Consider the following 22,709-nt stretch of genomic DNA (forward strand, 5'->3'; position numbering starts at 1 on the left):
AGTCAGCTGAAAGCAATATAAAAACTGAGCCTGAAAAATATACTAATTGTTTGTAAATATTTAAGCAGAAATTTATATGCATATTGATATATAACTAATAGATATACTTGTATATACATATACATATGCATACTGTGTGTGTATATATTATGCATACACACACACAAGAAGTCTTGACTATTTTGTTAGTATTGGTAATAAATGGCAGTCATTTCAGTATGTGTATTATCTGTGCAACAGATGGATACCCAAGACTTCACTGACGGGATTTTAACACTATTCAAATACTTGTTCTTTAGGGTATGCCACGGTCTTCTGACATGACGTGAGTTAAATATGTGAGTTTTGACATATTGCTACTTACTGGAGGAAAAATATCAAGCAGTACACTTTGCAATAATGAAGCACCCTTTTAGAATGAACTATGCTACTACTGACTTGTGTATTTATAAATAAAAGAATGCTCCAGTGAAGTATCCATCCATCTTTCTCTTTGGCGTATTTTAATGGATAGTGACACAAAGGTTCTTTCATAGTTTGAATGTTTTTCCCCTCACTGTAATATTTCAGAAGTGTAAGACTGAAATTAGCTGTGTTCTGTTGTCCAGACATGCTCAACTAGTGTTGTATAGTTGTTCCTAAGTAAAGAGGTGGCTGGTGTTGATATTTCTTGACTTTTCTCATCTTATCTTTCTTTGATCTGATATGTTTATTTCAAAAGCTAAATGGTGGGACTTTGAAAAGCACTTACTATTGATTTGACTCTCCCCATTGAACTCATTGTTGAACTTTGGCCAGAGTTATTTGGGCCACAGTTAGGCTAACATTGACTGCTTTTGGTAATCTTACCTAATGGATACAGGGTGAAAATCACCTCTGTCAAGATCTGTGAGTGCTTTGTGTGGACTGGTTTACTGGGAGTTATACTTCTGTGTCCATGACAGATAAAATTTCATTTCAAGAATTAGAACAGCCCAGTTATTCCACTTCCTCGCCCACTAAGTTTTTGTCTCACCTGATAAAAGTTTATGGATCTTTTTACCTCGCCAAAATTCTTCGTCCTCATCAAAGCACCTGTGGGTGATATAAGACCCTTTTCCATGAAGAAGCCCATCACTAGAAATCACTGTTACAGAGATTGTCAGAACTCAATCCTTGCCCAGAGAATACTGTCATTTCCAGAGGCTGTGGAAGAAATAGAATGCACTTACCTATCCTGCTGAAGTCCTTTAATAAAACAATTTTATTGAAATAAATAAATGAATGTATTGCAACTGAAAGTAGATCCAGTACAACAAATCATGGACCACCATAACATTGCTGGTAATTAAAACATCTGACTGAGCATCATCAACTGTTACTTTTAAGAAACTTAGATTGCATGTTAAGCTATAATTTCATTGAACAGAGGTACCTTAGATGAATGCAAGGACCTGTTAATGGTTATCATAGAACTATATGACACAACTCTCTTTATTTGCTAATATGACACATCTCTACTTTAGCTTTAAATTCAAACCGCGTTACATGATATGTCTGCCTACCTGACAGGCTTTCTGGATTAGTATTTCCAGCCTGTGCTGACATTATACCATTGATTCTTCAGTTAGGTGTAATCAAAGGTCATTAATATTGAAAAGTTCACTTTAATTGACCCATCGACTCATTTTAATTATGGCAATATAGAAGAGTGTCAGGTGCTAGTCCCCTACACAAAGGGTCAGTTAATATGCAGATTCATCCTGGCAGTAATATTGCCTTGGTCCCATTAGCTCTAGCTAAGGGCTGTGAAAGTGTTTGCTACTTTTTTATCACTCTTTTAAGTTGAAGGAATAGGGGAAAAAAAGATTGGCAGAAGAAAAACATTCTTAAAAAAGTCGTGCCTAGCAGAAATCTTGGGCTGTTCTTTTATATTTATGGTTTGTATACAGATAAACTCAGAAACATGCAGATAAAACTTTCACTGTGTTAGGAGCACCAATTATAGAAATGATACTCTTTAAATTTTGGCATGCTAGAAGCTTGCATACGTATGCTGAATAAAGAGGATAATCTTTTGCTTTTCCATTTCACAGCATGCTAGTAACTTTTCTTAATCCATAGAAACCCAAAGTTGAGTTCACTGTCTGCTGATAATGTACCCCAAGAGCAATAGAAATGTCAAATGTTTGCATACTGCAAGTGATATCATTACTGAAAACCTATCTTCAATTTCATTCTCCTGAAATCCTTAATCTCATACATACCTTTGAGCTTTTAATGACTTTCGTGAGAATAATGTCCAAGATAATGTGAATGGAAATAAAGCAGGAACATGAAATGTCAGAGGAATAATTTATTTCATGTTCAGCTATGGACTGTCTATTATATATTTCTTATTTCTTTGAAACAGAAATAAGATTTTTATCGATATTTAGGGAGCGGTTTGGTTTGCAAGGTCCATAGGCCTTTTTTTAAAATTTAAGTGTGCTTTACTGAAACAAACAATGTTAAGGAAAAGGAAAATGTACCCTTTTGAGTTTAATAGAGTTGTCATATTGGCAGGAAAACTCAAGTCATATTCTTTAACCATTCCAAATCTTATATGACCTAGTTTCAGACTGAATAGCTCAAAAATATGAAACATTTCTTTTTTTTATTAGTTTTGTTCATAATGGTCAGTGTAGAGTACAAATATGACTAGTCATTTGTGGTGCCTCATCTTCTCAGTACTTCACTGAAGACCTATCAAACTGTTTTTTCACAATGTCCAACTTCTGCCACCTGAAAATGAAGCCCCCAAGCAGACTCCTGTCAGAAACAACATTGAAGACAGCTTAAGTAGAGGTTGGAAAATACTACTCAGATATTTTAAAAAGCTTTCTTAGCTGTAAAATAAATCTTACAAAACATAGAATTCAATATTGTAGCCTACTAAACATTAAATATATTAGGATTTTTAAACATAGAGGTTAGCACTAGTGTATTACATGTAAAAAAGGTAGCTGTTAAGTAGTTTATCATCTTAAAAATGAACCCACTATGTCTTGAATCCAAGATGTAGAGGTTAAAAAGGTATTCCTTAAATCTGATTTATGAGCTAATCTACCCCTTCTTGGTGAGGTTTCCATAATCATTCAACTAAATGTGTCTATGTATATGAATGCTTGCAGGATCTCTGTTATTACTTTTGTTTGTGAGTGTTTGTGTGTGAGAATGGCTCTGTGTGATAACAGCTACAAGCTGTGTGATAACCACTACAAGGATACTGGCATCTCTATTACCTGTACATGGAGTGTGATCATTAACTGTTAGCCAGGAAGAAGGCAGTAGAAAAATCAATGCAACTTTGGTCAGAGGAAAAATAAGCCAGGGGTGATAGCAGTGGGAATGATCCTTCTGCAAATGGCATTTCATCCAATGTCTGAGTGGGGGGAATGCATAACAGAATGATGCAAATGCAACAGGGAACAGAGATAAAAATCCATTCTAGGACTTACCAGACATATGGAGATGGCACAGTGGCACGTACAATGGTCCTTCCACTAGGGCCTGTAGTATCATATGAGCCTGACAAACGGTCGCCAATGAAATGATGTTTAGAGATGTCCTTGCAATTCCCACAGTGTTAGCGTCATCAGGTAATGTGCAATATAGCCAATCAGCCTAGCTTCTTATCTCGTTTGGTTAGCTGAGAAGCATCCCATGTACTCTGAGACCTTGGCAAAATGCAATGTTTTGTTACATAAAGAACTGATTCATCTAATTTCAATTACCGGTATAGACTGAGGCTTTTTCAGTACTTAATGTGAATGGGGTGTCCAAGCTAAATCATTCTCTGAAGATGCCTGCACCTCTGTTGGCTACAGGAGGTGTCTAGCATAGCAACGCTCTTCATTTACGTACTGCAGTTAAGTGGGACAAAAACAGACTGAAAGGTTCTAATTTCCCCTCTCCTCCATTTTTTTCTCCTAGAAGTTGTACATGTAGTCTAAGTTACTCATCTAAGCAGTAGAAAGAGAGCCATGCTTTCAGAGGACAATTCATCCTACCTCAAAACACATGTAATAAAATTACATGCTTCAAATGCCTTTTTCTCTTCCCTGTTTAGTGTTTACACAACTAGGATCAGTCTAATGCTGGACTACCTAACAAAGATGAGATTAACTGAGAAAAAAATGTCCTGAAATTACATGCTTTATTCTCTCTCAAGAAAAGCTCCACTTCTTTGTCAAACCCCAGACTAATATAGCTTGGTTTACTCATTTGGAGAATGCTGTGTGATCCCAAAACAATGACAGTTTTGACTGTAGATAATTGATAAACACTAATATTTAACAAATAGACAATCACACAGAAATTATGTCATAACTGTAAACAATGTATTAATCAAAAAAAAAATTAAAAAAATTTTTTTTAAAAGGCCTCCTGAATCATTTGCCCAATTCTAATCACACACACAGGAAAACCTGCTGCCCTCTAGTAAGTTTACAGAACTCATTCAATTATTTTAAGGATTTTCCAGGAACTGATTGCCAGAGCATCTGGACATCTTGCAATAAATTAAAACCAAATATTAATTACACAACTATCCATTCAGATCACTCAATGCACTTTAGCTGCCTTTTATTTGTCTCATAAAGGACCAACATACTGACACGTTAGTTAATTGAATGCTTGATTGAACAAGTAAACTTTAGACTATACTACAGCCTGCCAAATTTAGTTTCTGGTGGCCTGCCAGAGGAATAGATTTCCAGTGTGAGAACCCACCACTGATACTTTATAAAATGTTAATCTGATGGCTCATTTTAGGAGATCTGCAACTGATTTTAACTTGAGGAAATAGTATGAGAGGTGTTCTAATGTAAAGCTGATTTCCTTACCACTCAAAGTTTTAAATATTGTTAATGAAATATTCAAGTTATCAGCACATATTTACGAATTCATGTTTTATGCTAGTTATAGTAGATTCTGTTAAAAAAAAAAAAAAACAGATACATTCTGTGTTTGCTGAAAATTCTCAGGTGATTGTTGACGTTAGCCTTCCCTTAATCTTAGGTATCATACCTGCAGACAGGAAGACATGGATGTCTAATATAGATTACATTTAAAAGAATGTCTTGTGTTAGTGAGAAAAATAAGCATTATGAAATTATGCATCCTTAAACAGTAATGGATGCTCTAGGATATCAGCTGGGTAACCACTCCAGTAAAGGCTTTAACACTTATTTTACTCTGTTTTTCTATAGATGACAGGATGCCCAGTCAGCCAGAGATATATTCACTTGTCTTCATCAAAACTCATTTGTTTAATGTTAGTGATGGTCAATACAGCAACAAGACAGCAGAGTGCATTTCAGGAGAATAAAGTGTAGAAATGAATGTAACCATTTGTGATTGAATTAACATATTTTAACAGCTCATTTTAGCTGTTATTCAAAACAATGTCAAAAAATTTATTTGAAAGTGATGCAAGAGATTGTAACAGAGCTCTGAGAAATCTCAAAATAAATTCTAAAGTTGAGGCCCTGATTTTAAGCTAATGTAAGCTGAAGAAAGATGAAGTTAAGACAGAGCTAAAGGCAGGCAGAAGACCAAGGTTTGATACCCTTAATAGCACTGTAATTTCTCAAGTGCTTAATTGCTGCATTTTGTTCTTAAGTTCAAGGACTTCTTCATTAACCAGATTCTTGTTTAGTCTTTTGCAAGCAGAGGAAGAGGTTTGCTGTTCTGTGGCATATAGTGTAGTCCATTTCTTAACATCATCTGCAAAGTTTTATTCAACAGAATTCGTACAATTCCCACAATCTCCTCTGCATTATTCCTGTGACATGTAGATTGTTGGAACGTAGTCTGTGTCTCATGAGGGTATGGTGGCACACAGAGTAGATGTTCCGTGAAATCTATTTACGTATAGAAAGATTAGCTTTTTTGAGGATTGACCATGGTTATTCAAGTGGTTCCATTCTTATGGTCCAAAATCTGTTCACTAGCTGCGGACTTGTCACTGAAAAGTGTTATAAGAAGCTCATCTTTCAGGGTTTGAAACAGCCAGTTTCTGTTAGTGGCAACATTGAATTCATTTCCCCATTTATGTCTAGTACTTTTGAACTAATTGCCTTCCTGTCCTCAAACTTCAAAGTTAGTGTAGCTGTTGCTTTTCTTCAAAGGAAAGATAATCTTATATGTTTTGATGGTAATGCCATTTCATATTCCATCAATGCAAATTTCTTTGACAGGACTGGTGACCTGCGGGTGAGTGCTCGATTCAGGCAGCAGGTGGTAGACCATTTGTCCCCCTTGTCATGTTTTTAGATCAGTGCATTTCACTCACAGAAGTGGAGATAAAAGCCACAAACTTTCAAAGACTTAGTCTCACTTTCTAAAACCACCGAAACACTTAGTCACATCTCTTCAGCTTTTCTGAAGCAGAAAAACTGTTATTTCCCAGGTACCTTACTCTTGGTCTGCCAGTTCCTTATAATGCTTACAGTCCTGCCTTTTCCCAGAGTCAGGCAGCTTTGGAATCCAGTGAAATGCAATGAAAACTGTTTTCTGCTACAACTTGGTATGTGCAATTTTGACTCAGGCCTGAATGGTTACAGGAGTAATTTTGATGTCGACAGTAATTCCTTTCCTTTTTTGTCCAGGAGCATTCTGTCTTACTTCACCTGTCCAGTCACCCCTGGCCTAAATCTGGAGTGATGGAAGGTATCCCTAATGCAAAATTTGTGTCACTGTGCAGGAAATCACAGAAAATTCAGAGGGATTAAAAAAAAAAAAATAAAAAAAATGGTTTTCTTGCATTCACTGTTAAATCATCACCCTGGAAGGCAAAAGTCCTGTGTTCCTGGACCTATTCCAAGTGCTGTTCAATACATATAAATAAGCAGCAATTGAATAAACTGCATGAACATCATCTAGAGCTGTGATCAGAACCCAAGACTGCCTGTAGAAGCTGGAAGAGTTCAAGCCAAAGTCCATCAAAGTCAGTAGACAACTTTTCATCCATTTCAAAGGGTTTTGAATGAGGGCCAGACTTGCTTCTGAAGCTCTCTCTAGGATCAATTTGTCCATGGCTATAGTCTGTCTGTAGCTGCCATGGTACAGAATATGAAAGAAAGTGCTCAGAATGAGAAAGACATTGAAGTGCTAATGTTGCGCAATTCTCTAGCATCAAAGGTTAATTTATGTAATAAAAAATTCTAGCTACCTTTCTGCAGGTTCTCTTCTTGTCCTCTTGATTTCCCAGTACTGAATTTTAGGTCCTACCTGACAAATTTTACAATGCAAGACAATGACAGGAAGCACTTCCATATCCTTATTTCACTGCTCATCTATACTTTTTCAAGTTTGCTGTGATTCTATAAGCTCTGATTGATCAGATGCCATAAATCACTCTATCAAATGCCATCAAATAATGACATTTCTTATCTAGAAAGACAGATGAATAAATGATACCCAGATTAAAAAATGAGATGCAGAAATCTTAAATGCTCCCTTGGTGAATTTCACACTTGACTGAAAATTATCTAATGAAAATGGCTGCCTGAAAAATTCCTGTGCCACTCTGTGGTCCCTGCTTAAGCCATTTGTCAGAAAGCATAAAAAGTAGATCAGAGATAAAGCAGGGAATGAAACTGAAATATGGTTTACAGTAATATTATTGGCACCAGGTCTTTATTCTAAGGCTTGACCTTTACTCATTTATTTTCATTACTGGAAGAATTTACAAATACATTTAAATAATCCCATCTTGAAACAAAAAGTGATAATATCTGTCCTTGGAAAGATGTAATAGTTAACTTTTGTTTTATTAAAAAACAAAATTTAGATTAGCTATTAGGAAGAAATTCTTTCCTGTGAGGGTGGTGAGACACTGGAACAGGTTGCCCAGAGAAGTTGTGGATGCCTGCTCCCTGGCACTGTTTAAGGCCAGAGTGGATGAAGTTTTGAGCAACCTGGTCTAGTTGAAAGGTGTCCCTGCCTGTGGCAGGGGGGTTGGAACTAGATGATCTTTAAGGTCTATTCTATTCTATTCTATTCTATTCTATTCTATTCTATTCTATTCTATTCTATTCTATTCTATTCTATTCTATTCTATTCTAAATTGAACTAGTTATTCATTCATTCACTCATTATAAGTGCATTTTAGAATAAGTTCTGAAAACGCATATGAGGATTCAAATGCTTCTGAAATCCTCATCTCTTTGATGAAAATACTTTTTCAGTTGTAAGAAGTAGATATAATTAGTTTTATTTCCTGCTTGCATTTCGGGATTAGAACATTTTAATAGAGAACCAAAATAAATCTTTTTTCTCCTCATTTCACATATCACACTAAACTTCTGCTGATCAAATAATTCTCTCTTCATAATGTCTTCTGAAAATATGATCATCTCTAGAGCTGGACACACATAGTTTTGGTTCACTGGTGATTCTGGTCATGGTATCAAAAACTAAGCAAGGTAAATGTTCACTTCACGTGATCTTCAAATTTGTCCCATTTACTCCATCAGTCATAAGCAGCAATCAATGACACAGTTAAATGCATTTGGATTTTAGGGTATGTTGGATTTTTTTATACCACATGACAGTAATTTAGATTGGGAAGGATTGTAAATATCCAAAAAAGAATAAACATCTGCTGTAGGAGTGCTAGTTCCTGGACTTTTCATAAACAGAAGTACTCCTACCAAAACTTGGTTTGTTGAGTTGCCTATTGCCATCCAGTTTAATAGAAAACAGTGAATAGCCTCCTACTCATAGCATAGCAGTCTGCTTAAGATTCTGAAGACCAAATAACAGCCATACCATCTGCTCTTCGATTCAGCAGAAAACATTAGAGCAGACTGCATCTTGGGATTTATTGTAAGTCCTCATCCACTTGTTCTCTTAAGAGAGCCACATAATCTACCTGGTCAGTTTACTAGGCTTCTCAAGCTCTAAAATGCTGCAGATTTCAGCTCTGCAGTCAACCTTACAGTTCATGATTCAGAACAACCTTCATCAAGACATCACTCAGTTGTGGAACGCCGAATTAGACCTGATTTTTTTGCTTCTGTACACCTGCGTTCAAGTCCCTATTATTAGAAACCATACTCTCTCTCTACTGGAGGGAAGAGGGAGGCAGGAGGGAGAGAAGGGGAAGCAGAGTAATTGTAACTTTTATGCTACAATAGCTTCCTGAAGCTTTTGTGGTAGAAGTGGAGGAATAACAATACCAATTGTCATGAAGAGACCGAAATTGCTGAAGGAATGAATTTAAAATATACGGAGCTTTCGAGACCAAAGAACATCAGTGGAATGACCATCAGATACTGTTTCATACTATCACCTATTTTTCATGTGATGATATCAACACTGGAGTCTCACCTTTCCCTGTTAGGTTTGTCAAGGTTGCTTTTTTTCTCCTTTTGTATGTGTGTATGATTCCTTATCTTTAAGTCTTGGGAGACTCTTGAAGGGAAAAAAACAACCAAACAAACAAACACAAAAGGGGTTTGGCTGTAAAAATATGTAAGCTTGAATTTTGTCTTGATCACTGGGTAGATTGCCCCATGCTGTCTTAGCATAACGAACTACAGTTATCAACAACAAATGAAAAAACAGCCCAAAAAAAACAACCAAACAAAAACCCCCAAATCCCTGGCATCCATTTTTGTGTTCCCAGGGTCTACTGCTTTTCTGCTAAATATCAATAGATCAGAGAGTCACCTAGTGGCCAAACAAAGCAATTTTGTACAAATTTTCTACTCAGGAGGCCTCACCTGTCCTCATCTCTCATGGGTTGTCTCAGCCACTGACAGCAGATGGGAATCAGGCAGCAGTGGGTGAAATGGTGATTATGACAAAATAAGAAGGGAGATAAAATCTATCCTCTGCTGCAGAGATAAAACTGTGCACTCACTCATGGCAATTTTATCATTAATGTCAGAGGAAAATTTGAGCATGACTGTTTCTGCCACTTTAGAGTACTGAGAGCTAGAGTCTTAGTTTGACCATAGAGAATATCCATGATTTGGGGACACTGATGGCTTAATCTAAATTTTGTGTATCCATGTAACTGAAAGGTACATACTATTCAGGGCAGGGAAATAAAAGTCTCAAGAACTGATCTTTTCCGTTTCCCTCTGTAGGTACACAAACCAAATCAACAAAGAACACTAGGCAGTTCCCTAGCTTATTAGTTTTTGTGCTTTGTCCTACTGTATCCCCTAAACCAGGCTTCCTCTCCCTTTGATCAATGAACTGTTGAGTCTCTAAATTGAGTTTATAACTTCAAACCTTAACAGCCAAATTTTATATTATTTGCATTTAATTTTGAAAGCATTTTTGTCTTACTAGATCAATACATTTGTTTTTCAAATTTACTAATCCATCTTTTTACAGTGACCAACATCAGAGGCTGTAAGAGAATATGTAGATATTTATCTTCATCTTCTCTAATTTTAAAAAAGGTGCAATATCCTTTCCACAACATTCATTATAATTGATTATAATTCTGAACAGTCTGGAGAACTTACAAATATCTACTCCCTCTTTGCTTCCAATTAAGTTCTTGTCTCAGCATTTTCTGTGTTTTGATATCCTACCTCATGTAAAATAAATTATTCTTCTATGATACAGCAAGAAGTTCCCAATTTACTTTTGATATATTACTAATTATTTTCTATCCTTAGTTTTTTCACTGTGCTAAGAAAGGGAAACATGCTCTATTTTTATTATGAGTTTTTCTAGGCCTCATTTTTGTGACTGTCTTCTGAGTCCTTCCACTTTAATAATGCTTTTCTTGAGAAATATTATAAAATCATAGAATGGTTTGGGTTGGAAGGGACCTTAAAGATCATCTAGTTCCAATATATGCACTATGGTTTTGTATAAAGACATTGTAAAGCTCCCTGTGTACACTATGTTATTTTTTCATACATCTTAACATCTTCCTTGCTTTAAAAGCAAATTTAGTTCCTTAAAGCAAATTTTTAAGCAATTCTTAAATTCTGAAGATAATTATTAAAGGTACTTCCTTCACTTTATTTTTCTCCTACAGATTATAAAGAATACTGACAGGCCTTTTACATTATCTGACACAAATTTAGGGCCAGCAGTAAAAGGACAGATGAAGCGGTTTGGAGAGGTAACTTACACAGTTGCTCTAAGCAAATTGTTTCTTTATCCTCAGAGTCCAACTGTCCGATCATGTTATAAAACATTGAACTCAAGAACTTGGCAAAATACATATGAAATATTAAATAAATAAAGAAAATCCTAGGTTTCTAAGGAGCAAATTGACAGCAGAAGAATTATGTGAAAATCAGTCATTAGGGAAGTAAATACATGTGGGGCTAGATTTTCTAAAAATTTGTTGTGATTAGCAGTATCCACAATTACATACTAAGTTTTTTACATAGTACTAATGGCAGTACTAATGGCTAGAGAAAGGAAAGAGCTCAGCCTACAATATGCAAAAGCTGACAACTTACTTTTGTGCTTTAGTAGGAGTGATGGTGTCATAGATAGCAGCTAAAAAGCCGTTATGAGAGCATGTGAGCTGCTTTACACACAGGCTGAACACCAGTAAAATGTGACATTCCTGTTTGCAGTCATTGAATCTGGTGTAGGTAAAATGTTTCCCTTTCAGCAAAGGAATTAGCTTTTGTTTTCACTGAAGTTAAAAAATATCCCAGGCTATGGAAGTTAGTAATGTTCAACGTTGACTCACTTTATACTTTGTTCATCCATCTGTGCTCGGAGAACTGCCCATTTTGGGAGTTACAAGGTTCCTGCTTTTCCAGGCAGGTGTCAACTTTGATCTGCTGCCAAAGTGTTTAGAGGGCTAAACAGCTCAGACAGGGAGGAGTTTCCAGAGGTTTCTAAGTCACGAAGTAAGAATTAGGCAGAAATAGTATTCAGTGCAGAATTTTAGTATTCAGCCTATGAAGATGTTAAATATCAATTGCAGGAATGTGGAGAAACTAAAATCTAGGTCTTCTGCAAATGCATATGGGATCAGTAAGATAATAATGACCATAACATCATTATTTTAACTCTTTCCCTTGTCATCCCCCAGTCTGTTGGGAGAAGGCAGACCGATGGGTGAGGGCCACAAACATCTAGACCTGCAGAAAGTAGCTTCAGCTGGCCGCCACAGAGTGGCTCTGAGTGTGGAAAGCTCCTGAGATCCACGGCTTTGAGAGATCTGAGTCTTCATCTCAGTTGCCAAGAGGGTTTCTGCTTCTCTCATGACAATAATTCAACAGACATGACTCAGTTTAAGCCCTCCAAGACTTTCAAATAGCCTAGGTAGCCTGGTAGGGCATGACATCTTAGTTTTTCCTTCCATACCTGAATTATGTCTGCAGGATTTAAGGGAAAAACAATTATATGGAGAGTTGTATGTCTGATCAACAATTCATGTTAGTGTCTGACTGGAGACTGCTGTTTTAGTTTTAATTTTTAAAAACGTGTTTATTGTCAAAACTCTTTCCACTTCAGGTACTTTTTATTGATGTCCTGTTTCTATGCATTTATGAAGATTTAGTATCATCATTGCATATTCAGAAAGAATCCTCTTCTGCATAACTTACATAACAAAAACATAAAAATTCAGTGGAAGGGAAAAGATAAATATCCAATATTTAAAAAATGTTTTAATATGGAAAGTATCATCAAAAAAACAACAGCTTCTAGTGACAGGCAAAGCAGCACACACTTTGTCTGTTTAAATTAAATGCTTGAAAGCTCTAAGGCGCTTCTGCAAATCTACTATTTTTCTCTATGAATCTGGTGGATATTTTTAGCCTTTGTAATTTTGGAATACACTAATTCTGTTTTTCAATGAAATGTCGTAGTAATCTACAGAGAACACTGCTCTAACCTTTTTTTTTTTTTCTGAAACCCATTGACCTTAGATGTAAACTGCTCTCTGTCTTTTATTTTTGTTAGGAGTGGGGAGATAAATCTATTGAGACTTTGGAGAATTGGTGTTTATAATTATACGTGATTAGTATTTACAGAACAATTTTTCAAAGGAATTCCATTTATTTATGGTTTTCATCAGACACTATAAGTGTGTAAATGACTATATTTTGCTCCATTGTTGTCACTCAGATAAGATGCTGCTTCAGTCAGCCTTTAGCCTCAGAAGGGCTTATGATCATATTCTTAACATTGTCAGAAAACCAACAGCATTGTAAACAGCTAAAACATTTTCATAAATCTTTTTACAAACACATGAATTCTTTTAGGTTTGCTATAATGTGTACACTACATAAATGCATTTTTATTTCTTTAGCTTTGAAGTATTTTTGCATTGAGTAGTAAAGAGCATTATATTATGGGGAGTTTAAAAAAAATCAAAGAAATCTATGTAGACATGATCTCTTCTTAAAGGAACTTAAACTTCAAAGTAGAGGACAGCTCTGAGATTTCAGTACCTCCACTATCTGTCAGACTCTATTTCATTTGAATCAGATACTATACAGTTTCTTCATAGACAAAGCAAACAACTTTCCGTAATAAAACTGCGCAGGCATAGATTGTATGACTGAATAATGCAATCATCCACATTTCTTTTTAAGACTATGTGATTTTGTTCTGTTGATTAGAAATAAAGATATTCCTAGCAGTGAAACTGAAAACTTTAAAATTGCACAATTCACTACTCATGTTCTGAGCCAACTGTTTTGTCTTTTTTTTTTTCCTTTTTTTTTGGCTATTTAACACACTAAGTGCTCAAGTCCAGCTGGTAAACTTACTTGGGAGTTCTTTTTCTGCTGAAAAATAATCATGCATAACTATTTCTGATACTTACCATTTTCCAGGAAAGGAGATGAAAATTGTTGGCATATACTCTGCTATCTACCTAAACTGACTGCTCAGGTGTATTTTTTGTTAATCTGAGGCTCATGGGAGGTAATGGTCTGCACCTGCACAACTAAAATTAAATCATTTTTGCTAGTGATGTCAATGAAATTAGGATTTAAAGTGTAGCTAATTCCCTTACCACTCTTCATTGCCTATAGTCAGGGAAATAATTCATGTACCTAAGAATAGTTGTGCACTGCTATTTCAGATGTTGTAGGGTATGTGAGGCATCAGCCCAGAGTTGGCAGACATAACACAAAAACTATGAAAAAAATATGCTGCATTCTAGAGTGCCGGCTGGAAGACAAGTGGAAATGGTATCTCAAACAGTAATAAACATTCATATTTTGGAACCTGATACTCATCGCAGGTGAGAAGGACCATCACCCAAAGGAGGGACCAGTGTCTAGAATTTATCCATTCCACTAGAACAGGTAAATAAAATAGGGAGATGAACAGTTTTCCATGTTTCTCTCCATTGGCTGTAAAAGTAGATTAGTTGACTATTTTCAGTTAGATATTTTATTTTACATAGCTGAAGTTAAATGGTGCCTCATATCCTTGAGGTAAGTCAGAGAAAATAATTTAGGTGTGTCTGCCATTTTTATCTGAAAAGCTTGTCTGCCTTTACAAAGACTTAAACACCCAGCAAAAATGAATAAGGTATTTCAGTGTAAGTACGTGAAGAAAAAGTTTAGTTCGAAATTATGCAAAGGAAATCAGAGCTGAGCAGTCAGAGCAACTGCAATGTACTAGTGAGTTATTCACAGACGATACAAGTGTTACAACTCCCAGCTACAGAGGGTTGTTTTTTTTACCTCAAGCTGTTGCATTTATTGTTCTTAGCTCTTGAGGATCCTGGCTCAGTCCCTGCCGTAGTAACCAAGAGTTCAGCTGTCACACAAAAGCTTGCAAACACAAAGCAGAAAAAATAAAACTGAGTTCATTAATGATATAGGAGGGTAAAACTCCTTATGCTAATGTGCTAATGGTAATTTTCTGTCCAAAAGGACTATACGAGGTTCTACACACGCCATTCTGTGAAAGAATAAAGAACTCAAGCAGGAGTTTTAAAGAATTTACATGTCAAAATCGACAAATTACCGTCCTCTTTCTTAGAATGATGTTTTCACCCTCACTGGTGGAAAGCTAAACCACATCCACCAGCAGGCATAGTGACTTTAATTAAACAAGCCATAGAGTTAGATGTTACTCAACATACGATTTTTGGCCTTAACATTTAATTTTTGCTCTTGCCAATGAATCAGAGGAAGAATGAAATGTCAATATCTGTTCCTAACAAAATGGCACAGTAAAGGATCACTATTTTTGCAAGGCCCTTGGGTTCTACCTGAATGAATTATATGCTATTCTTTGAATGTTTCTCTTAAGTTTTTGCTGGAGATGGATGAAAATAGGGAAGTGTACATAAAAGAATATAAAAGACAACAGGAATCTTCTGGAGTAATTTTTTTTCTTTTTTCCCTGAAAGCTACAATTCAGGGTTTTTCACAGTAGGAATCTTCCCAACAGGTCTATTTTTAGAATATTTTTGGCAGCTATTTATTAATAGAGAGCAAGAACAGGAAAGTACCTAGTTTGTCTTGACAGAGAGTAAAAGCATGAGCTACTACAGGGAAGTGCAAATAAAATACATGTTTCACGTAGACACCACTCTGAGGAACAGCAGACCGTGTAAACCTGAGTCGTCCTACTCTTGATCCACACGCCTCTACTGTCAGCTGGGTCAGGAGCCTGCTCCAGCACGTATGAATTAATCTATTTCTCCTGCCTTAAACATCAAGCTATGGAAAGAAGCCTTCAAGAAGAGGATGATCTATCCCTCCCCTAATTTTCTAACTACCTGAAACCTTTATTATCATTCATTGCCTCCATTACACTAGTATTCACAAATGGCACAGGGCCATTCTGTGCTGACACAAATTATGAAGCATGAGGAAGCTTCCTGAGGAATTTACAGGCTAATTTCAGACAAGAAGCAACAGGTTACTGTGTAGCTGGCCAACATCAGTCTGTGGTAGTCCTTGAATGGAAGATTACAAGTCATAACACTAAGAATGGGAGCAAGACAACATACAGAAAAACCCAAAAGGGCAGCTGCAAGTTGCAACTGGGGAAAATAACACTGGCAATGAGCTATGTTTTTTTTTTTCTAAAGAAAAGAAATGAAAATGAATGAAGACAATGTCCCCAGGTCTATCCGTTAGTATGGTTATATACTGCTCCTGGAAAGCAGTACATTGTTCTCTCTCTTATTCTCTCCCATTCTTTCTCTTTGTTTTCTCTCCCTCTCTCCCCCTCTGTCTCCCTCTTTTTTTTTTAAAAAAAAATGTTCAGCTGTAGCTGGTTGCTAACAATTCAAACTTATTGCTCTGTGAATGCCTTCTGATTAGTAATAAATGACACGTCACACATTTGCTACTTGTTTGTTTAACAGCTGCCACTCCTAAATCTGTAGGTTGTAGGTATCTGGAAAAATGCCGTGTTTGTATTCTGTACAGTAACAGGTTTGATTTTGTGTTAAAATTATGTTTTCGAGGAGCATTGTAATTCTTTGTTTATGGTCATTCACTACCGACTTCTGGCACCCAAAACTTACTTTATTTTCATTTTTAAGAGATTACATGATAGAAATAACAAGACAATAAATCACAATTATACTGCCTGAGTAAACATCAAAAATGTTGATTACAGCACAATGATAACAGCCTCATCCTTCTTTGCTGAGACATGTTAGCCATCCGTACTCAAAATTACGTTCTCACTTTTAAATTCTTGTATAAACTTCAAATAGGATTATTTAAGGCCTTTTAAAGAATGTGTTGTTGTTGTGAGAGGGGTTAATAGAAGTTCTTGGGTTTGGGAGTTAAATAAAAAAAATATACCAAACACATTCTGCAACATGTTGAAATTTCCTAACGTATATAAGAAGAAACTCAGCATTGTAAAGATCCTTTTGGAATCCATATTGCTCTGCTATGTACACATGAAGGTACATATATTTGGTTACAAAAGCATTATAATTCACGCATACGATGTCTTTAAGGTTGGAGTGCACCCTTTTCATATTTGACTTATGATTGCTCAGTTAGTATAGATTTGTCTTTGTCTTAGCTATTTTTCTTCAAATTACTTCTCCTTACCTTATTAAACAAAGACGTAAATAAATTCCATAGTCTGACAAATTTGACTTGACACTGTCAATATTACATTTCATACCTTGAGGCTATGATCACTGAGGCCTCAAAACCAGCTTATGAAGCATCACTGAAAGATTTCAAAGTGTTTGCTTCCTGCTTTTACTAGATGAGTTTGAGTTCAGCAATAACTGTATTTTTATACAATTTTATTGTGCAAAAATACACAGAAACTGTATTTTTGATTAAATTAATAACATACGCAGCTGTAGCTGAATCCATTATATAATGTTTATAACACTAATGTGTAAGTCTTTATGCGCTGAACAATATTCTTGATTACGTTGAACAAACAGAAAGTTACTTCTGCTGGGGTGATACAAAGCTCTTGGATCTACTCCTACCACTCCAGTCTACTACTTACTTTACATATGACAGTTATGCAGCCCAATGTAGGGCACTGAAGTTAAATGCCTAAATTAGGGTCTGATATTAGTAACAAAAATAAGTATCATTTGGAAAATTAAGTCTAAAATCATGATAAGCTAGAGGCACAAAGATTTTGAGATGAAACCTGCCAATGACTTAGAATTTAAGAACATAAGATTTCCCAAAAATATGAAGCCTGTTACAGAGCCTGTAGCACAAATAGGGGATCAAGAATAGAAAAAGCATTCACTAGACCTTTTGCCAAAATTAAATATATATACATTTTTAGATCAGTATATACTACAAATAGCTAAGGGAATTTGACAGACTGGAGTTTGTTTATATGGGGGCAGGAATGAGTAATTGCCTGCAAGTGAAATCTCAGTAGTAGAGCTGGATTCAGAATCAATTAATAAAATGAAGAGAAACAAATTTCAAGGACCACATGGAATCACTCAAGGGTTCTAAATTAACATAATTATGATTAAATACTTTATATTTATACATGTAAAGCACTAACGATGATAGGTAACTATTACTTGCTGGTAGATGGATTTGGTAATAGACTAAGAAAATGACCTTTAAGAAAAGGATTGGGGGATTATGCAGGGATAGACAGCTGAACGAGTATAAGGGCATACATAGATAAATATGACGTACGGAGTTCAGTATCAATAATTAAACACCTTTCTTACAGAGGAAAGGTGTGCCTCACAGAGCTATTATTTTTCTGAAATAGCACAAGAATATGGGTCGTCCATTCAGACTTGCATACACAAGGCTCTTATAAGCTTTTGACAATATTCTTGTCAGAAGGGTCTTAGAAAAATGAATTATCACTGGTAAGAAACAAGTTTCACTTATGAATTAATAACTGATTAAAATAAGAAAATAAGGTCAAGCCTAAAAAGAATATCAATAATCACAAAGGAAGAAGGTTACTGGAATTAGGACATGGGTTCATTGTATCAATAAAAATAATTCATTTAAGGACACGAACAGTGAGGTGACAAAGTTTGCTGATGATTCACACTAATTCAAGCAAGTCAATTCTAATGCTGATTACAGAGTTACAGAAGTGAATGGGTAATAAAATATATAAAACATTCAGTGTTGACAAATGCAAAGTAATAAGCATGGGAAAAACTGTGTATAAAATGATAGGTTCTAAATGAGCTATTATCACTTAGAGCACAGATTTTTGGAGTCATTGTAGATATTTCTAAGGAAATGCCTGCTTAACAGAAGTTAAAAAGGAAATATAAAGTTAAGAAATTATTAGCAAAGAAATTGACAACAAAAGAGAAAACTTGGTATTTCCACTGTGTGCAGCTGCATTCTGAACCCTATATATTTCTCAAAGGATAGATCAGCGCTAAAAAACTACCCAAAAAAAAAAAAAAAAAAGGCAAAACCAATGTATAGAACTATTTCAGAGTCTATTACTGGTCCAAATTAAAATCCCAGTTCAGCAGCTACCTAAAACCCTACTGCTACAAGCTGATGAGTATATTGGGGAAGGATCAGGCTGCCTTTAGAATTTCTTATAATTTTTCTTCAATTTTTTTTCTGTGGGGTCATTAGCAGAGTCAAAGGAGAAAGAGTGAGGGGCTCATCCAAAGGCTGATCAAAACCACAGAGGTAATCTTTTACAAGGAGTCATGCGCAAGAGGGAGTCCATTTTTCTGCCGTGACTGTACAGACAGCCTGGGAGGACTCTTGTCCTAACTAAGGCAAATAAGTCAAGGTTTCCAAAGTTGGGCAGCAAGGTAAAATCCCTTTATCTTTATCTGTATCAAAGATTAATTTGTTAACAGAAATTTTATCATTTTAATTAAGGAAAACTGAACTTTTTTCTTTCCCAGTTCAAAAATGAACAAAATATATGATCTTAGTTTTCCAGACTAGTTCACTTATGCAGTGAAGGGATAAATTCCTTACATATTGGAAGGACCAATTCCTAAATAAGCTGGGATCTACTTTATACTAACAACACTCAACAGGAGCATCTTAGCAATAAATGAATTGAAGGGTGACAGACATCAGCTCACTGTACTCCAGAGCAAAAGGTCACCATGAGAATATTACTTTAGTTCTCCTCTAATTTAACAAATTGCTCTAATGGGAGTTCAACTGGGTCCCAAAATAAGAATATCATTACAGTGGGGAACATTATTTCAGTGGAGTAATGAAAGCCAAATATTTGCAGCAAGTACTCCAAGTGTCATCAGTTGGTAGAAAAGTAAATCTTTGTAGAACAGAAATAAGGTAAGCATCAGCTGGCTAATATTAATGTGAGCAGTTTGCCTGAGCTCAGCCAAAACAGATGTTCAGGGGACGCAAACCGCCAAAGGTTCATTGAGTATAATAATTTATACTAATATCTGACCAAAAAAACCTTACTCTTTTCCAATTAAAGGTTTGAATTAAAATGGCAGGCTTTTTTTCCTCCATAGCTTTGGTCAGTGTTTCATTCAAATTCTTCTTGGAGATCTGCAGGATGGCTCTTGAGTCCATGCACTTCTCTGCTTATCCACTCAGGACTTGTGTCAACAAGTGTTGTCAACAACCATTTCCTGCATATCAAGCAAAGGCAGTCATATGGATACTGAAAAAGAAACTTGCCTTTAAACATCAGCTTAACCTGGAGAACAAGCATCCTGAAATCATGATCTGCCAAGAAAGAATATTCCAAATCTTCTGAACTGGCCAGAAAAAAAATAAAGCAAAACATAAAAGCCTAGTGTATGGTACAGATCAGTTAAACAATCAGGAGAGTTTGTTATTGGCACTGAACTGCAATTTAGTGAGGTGAATAAGGTACAGTCATTTGGGAAAACACTGAAAAGGTTAGAGAAAATATTTGTCCTGGTTTGACCTAAACCAGGCCAATTTTCCTTTCAGTGATTTTTGCTTTCAGCTAAGTCCCTTCTAAGTAACTGCACTTTCTGAAACTAACTGCATGTTTTGCAGACAGTGTCTGCTTCTAGGACTGATAACGCTCGAAGTTTGTAGTTATCACTGAGGCACCGGTAGGGATGTTATGCAGAAAGGCTCTTGCTGTACTTAGTCTTAGAGAAACCAAGGTCACTGCTAAATTCCTCACTGCTTACGAGTGAAGAGCCGAAGGGGGGGTCGCACCTAGAGGGAGGAGCGGACAGGGCAGGTGACCCAAAATTGACCAATGAAGGTATTCCATCCCATACACGTCATTCTCAGTATAAAGCCAGGGGATCACGGGGGTCTTGGCCCCGCCTGCTATTTTTGGGTGCTTTTGCTTCTTCAGGCTGCTTCTGCAGCTTGAGCCTTTGGCCAGTGTCCAAGGAGGACTCTGTCCGTTTTCCTGCTGCCCCCAATCCCTATCCGTGCATCCCTGAATCCAGCTCTCAACCGTTGCTGGGCCCAGCCTGGGCCTTCCCGGAGCCTGCCCTGCAGTGCCGGTGGTGACATGGCTGACATCGGGGGAGTTCGATTTTGGTTTTATATATATTTGTATATATTTGATTATTTCTATTATTATTATTATACTCTTTTTCATTATTATAGTTTATTAAAACTGTTTTAACTTTCCAATCTGTAAGCCTCTCTCCCTTTTCCCTTTCCTTTGCCTTTTGGGGGTGGGGGGAGGGTTAACAGAGAGCGTTTGCCACAGGTTTAATAGCTGGCCCAGCTTTAAACCGTGACAATATTCCAGGGGTTAACTGTCAGACTGCTTGAAGATAAGGTGTTTTATAACACATATCATTGTGGATATAAGTGTTTGAGTAGTTGACACAATAAAAAATGATTTCTGACAGTTATTCCTGGAATGAAGGGGAAAAAACAAAATGTTGCTGTGACATTCGGTATGGCATAAGGTCACGTCACATTAATTGCAACACTCAAGCTGACACAGTGTCTCATGATGAGCATGGTATAAAGTCAGTGTCATCACTGCAATGCCGTTCACCTGTTTGTACCTCAAAAAAAAAAAAAAGAGAGAGTCCAAGGAGAGTAGACGAATTTAAAAAGCTGTAATTACACAAATACTTTCCCCTAAAAATTATACCTAATTCCAATTAAAAAGGAGCATGACACAGTGGCAGTGTGCCATTTTGCAGGAAAGGGCAAAACCATGCAAATCACACAGTGACTTCTCTAATCTGTTTTGTCCTCCAGACATGCAAAAAATCAATTTTAGTAAACAAAACTTTAGCTTCTGTAAGGCAACGCAACCATACTGGGAGTCAAACCTGATACCATGCAGTAGCAACATAAGCAACCAAATACCTAGAGACAAATCAGCTAGGACCTCTGATCTTACAACACTGATTCTCCACAGCTGAGGGTGGAATCAGAAAGTGTGGTAAATCAGAAAGTGCACAGATAATCAAAGAGAGTATTTCCACCTAGCAGCAGCAGCAGCTACTGACAGAATAATCTGCATCTTTAGGGTTTTCCTTCCTTGCAGTTCTCTGCCCACTACCAGGAAGTTTTATCCCACTTTAGTCCCTTCCTTTTACCTGTGGCAGCTCTTCATCTTTGAGGTAGCAAAATTCAGTTTTGCCTACACTTCTTTGAAAACCTGAAGCAGCTTTTCTGTGAGTTACTGGAGAAGTAGGGTCGTTCTCAGGAAACGGAGCACTACTCGACCAACTCATTTCTCTGTTACCTGTTGCGCCGTGGTGTAATTTCATTGATTTTCACAATGTGTGGGCTATGCCTTCTGAGGGCAGCTCAGGCAGAGCTCAGCCACTTTACATTTGCTTTGACAGCAGCTAGATGGCCAATGAGAACATTCATAAGCAAACCCATATATTTAAGCTAGCAACAACACACGGTGTCCCTGTCTCAGCAGATGGGTAGAAGAGAGTTACGGCTATGGTTCACCGAGGTACCTCCAGTCATTTAAAAGTTAGGTTTCCAGTTTAAGTCATTTAGTTTTTCAGTATAGTGTTGCAGCTCTTGTCTGCCTTGTAAATTCCAATCACAATCATAGTCTCCAAACACCTGTCTGAGGATATTTATTGAACGTTTCCTGGTAGCTTATCTCAAACCCATGGGTTTGCTAGTATGAGGAGCTCTACATCTTGCTGGATAAAAAGTAGGTGCTGCTATATTTCTATAGCATAACAGACTTGCAATTAATACAGAATTTAATCTCTCATGCAAGTTTCCCTCAGAACTTCTCTTTCTCCCTCAAGTCCAGTAGCTTACAAACGGTAGAACCATCAGGCATCAATGCTTTGTTAAGCTTTGGCAGGAAGTCTATATGCATTTTCACCAGAGTTCAAG

Source organism: Nyctibius grandis, chromosome 1, assembly GCF_013368605.1.
Source record: "Nyctibius grandis isolate bNycGra1 chromosome 1, bNycGra1.pri, whole genome shotgun sequence".
NCBI classification, from domain to species: domain Eukaryota; kingdom Metazoa; phylum Chordata; class Aves; order Nyctibiiformes; family Nyctibiidae; genus Nyctibius; species Nyctibius grandis.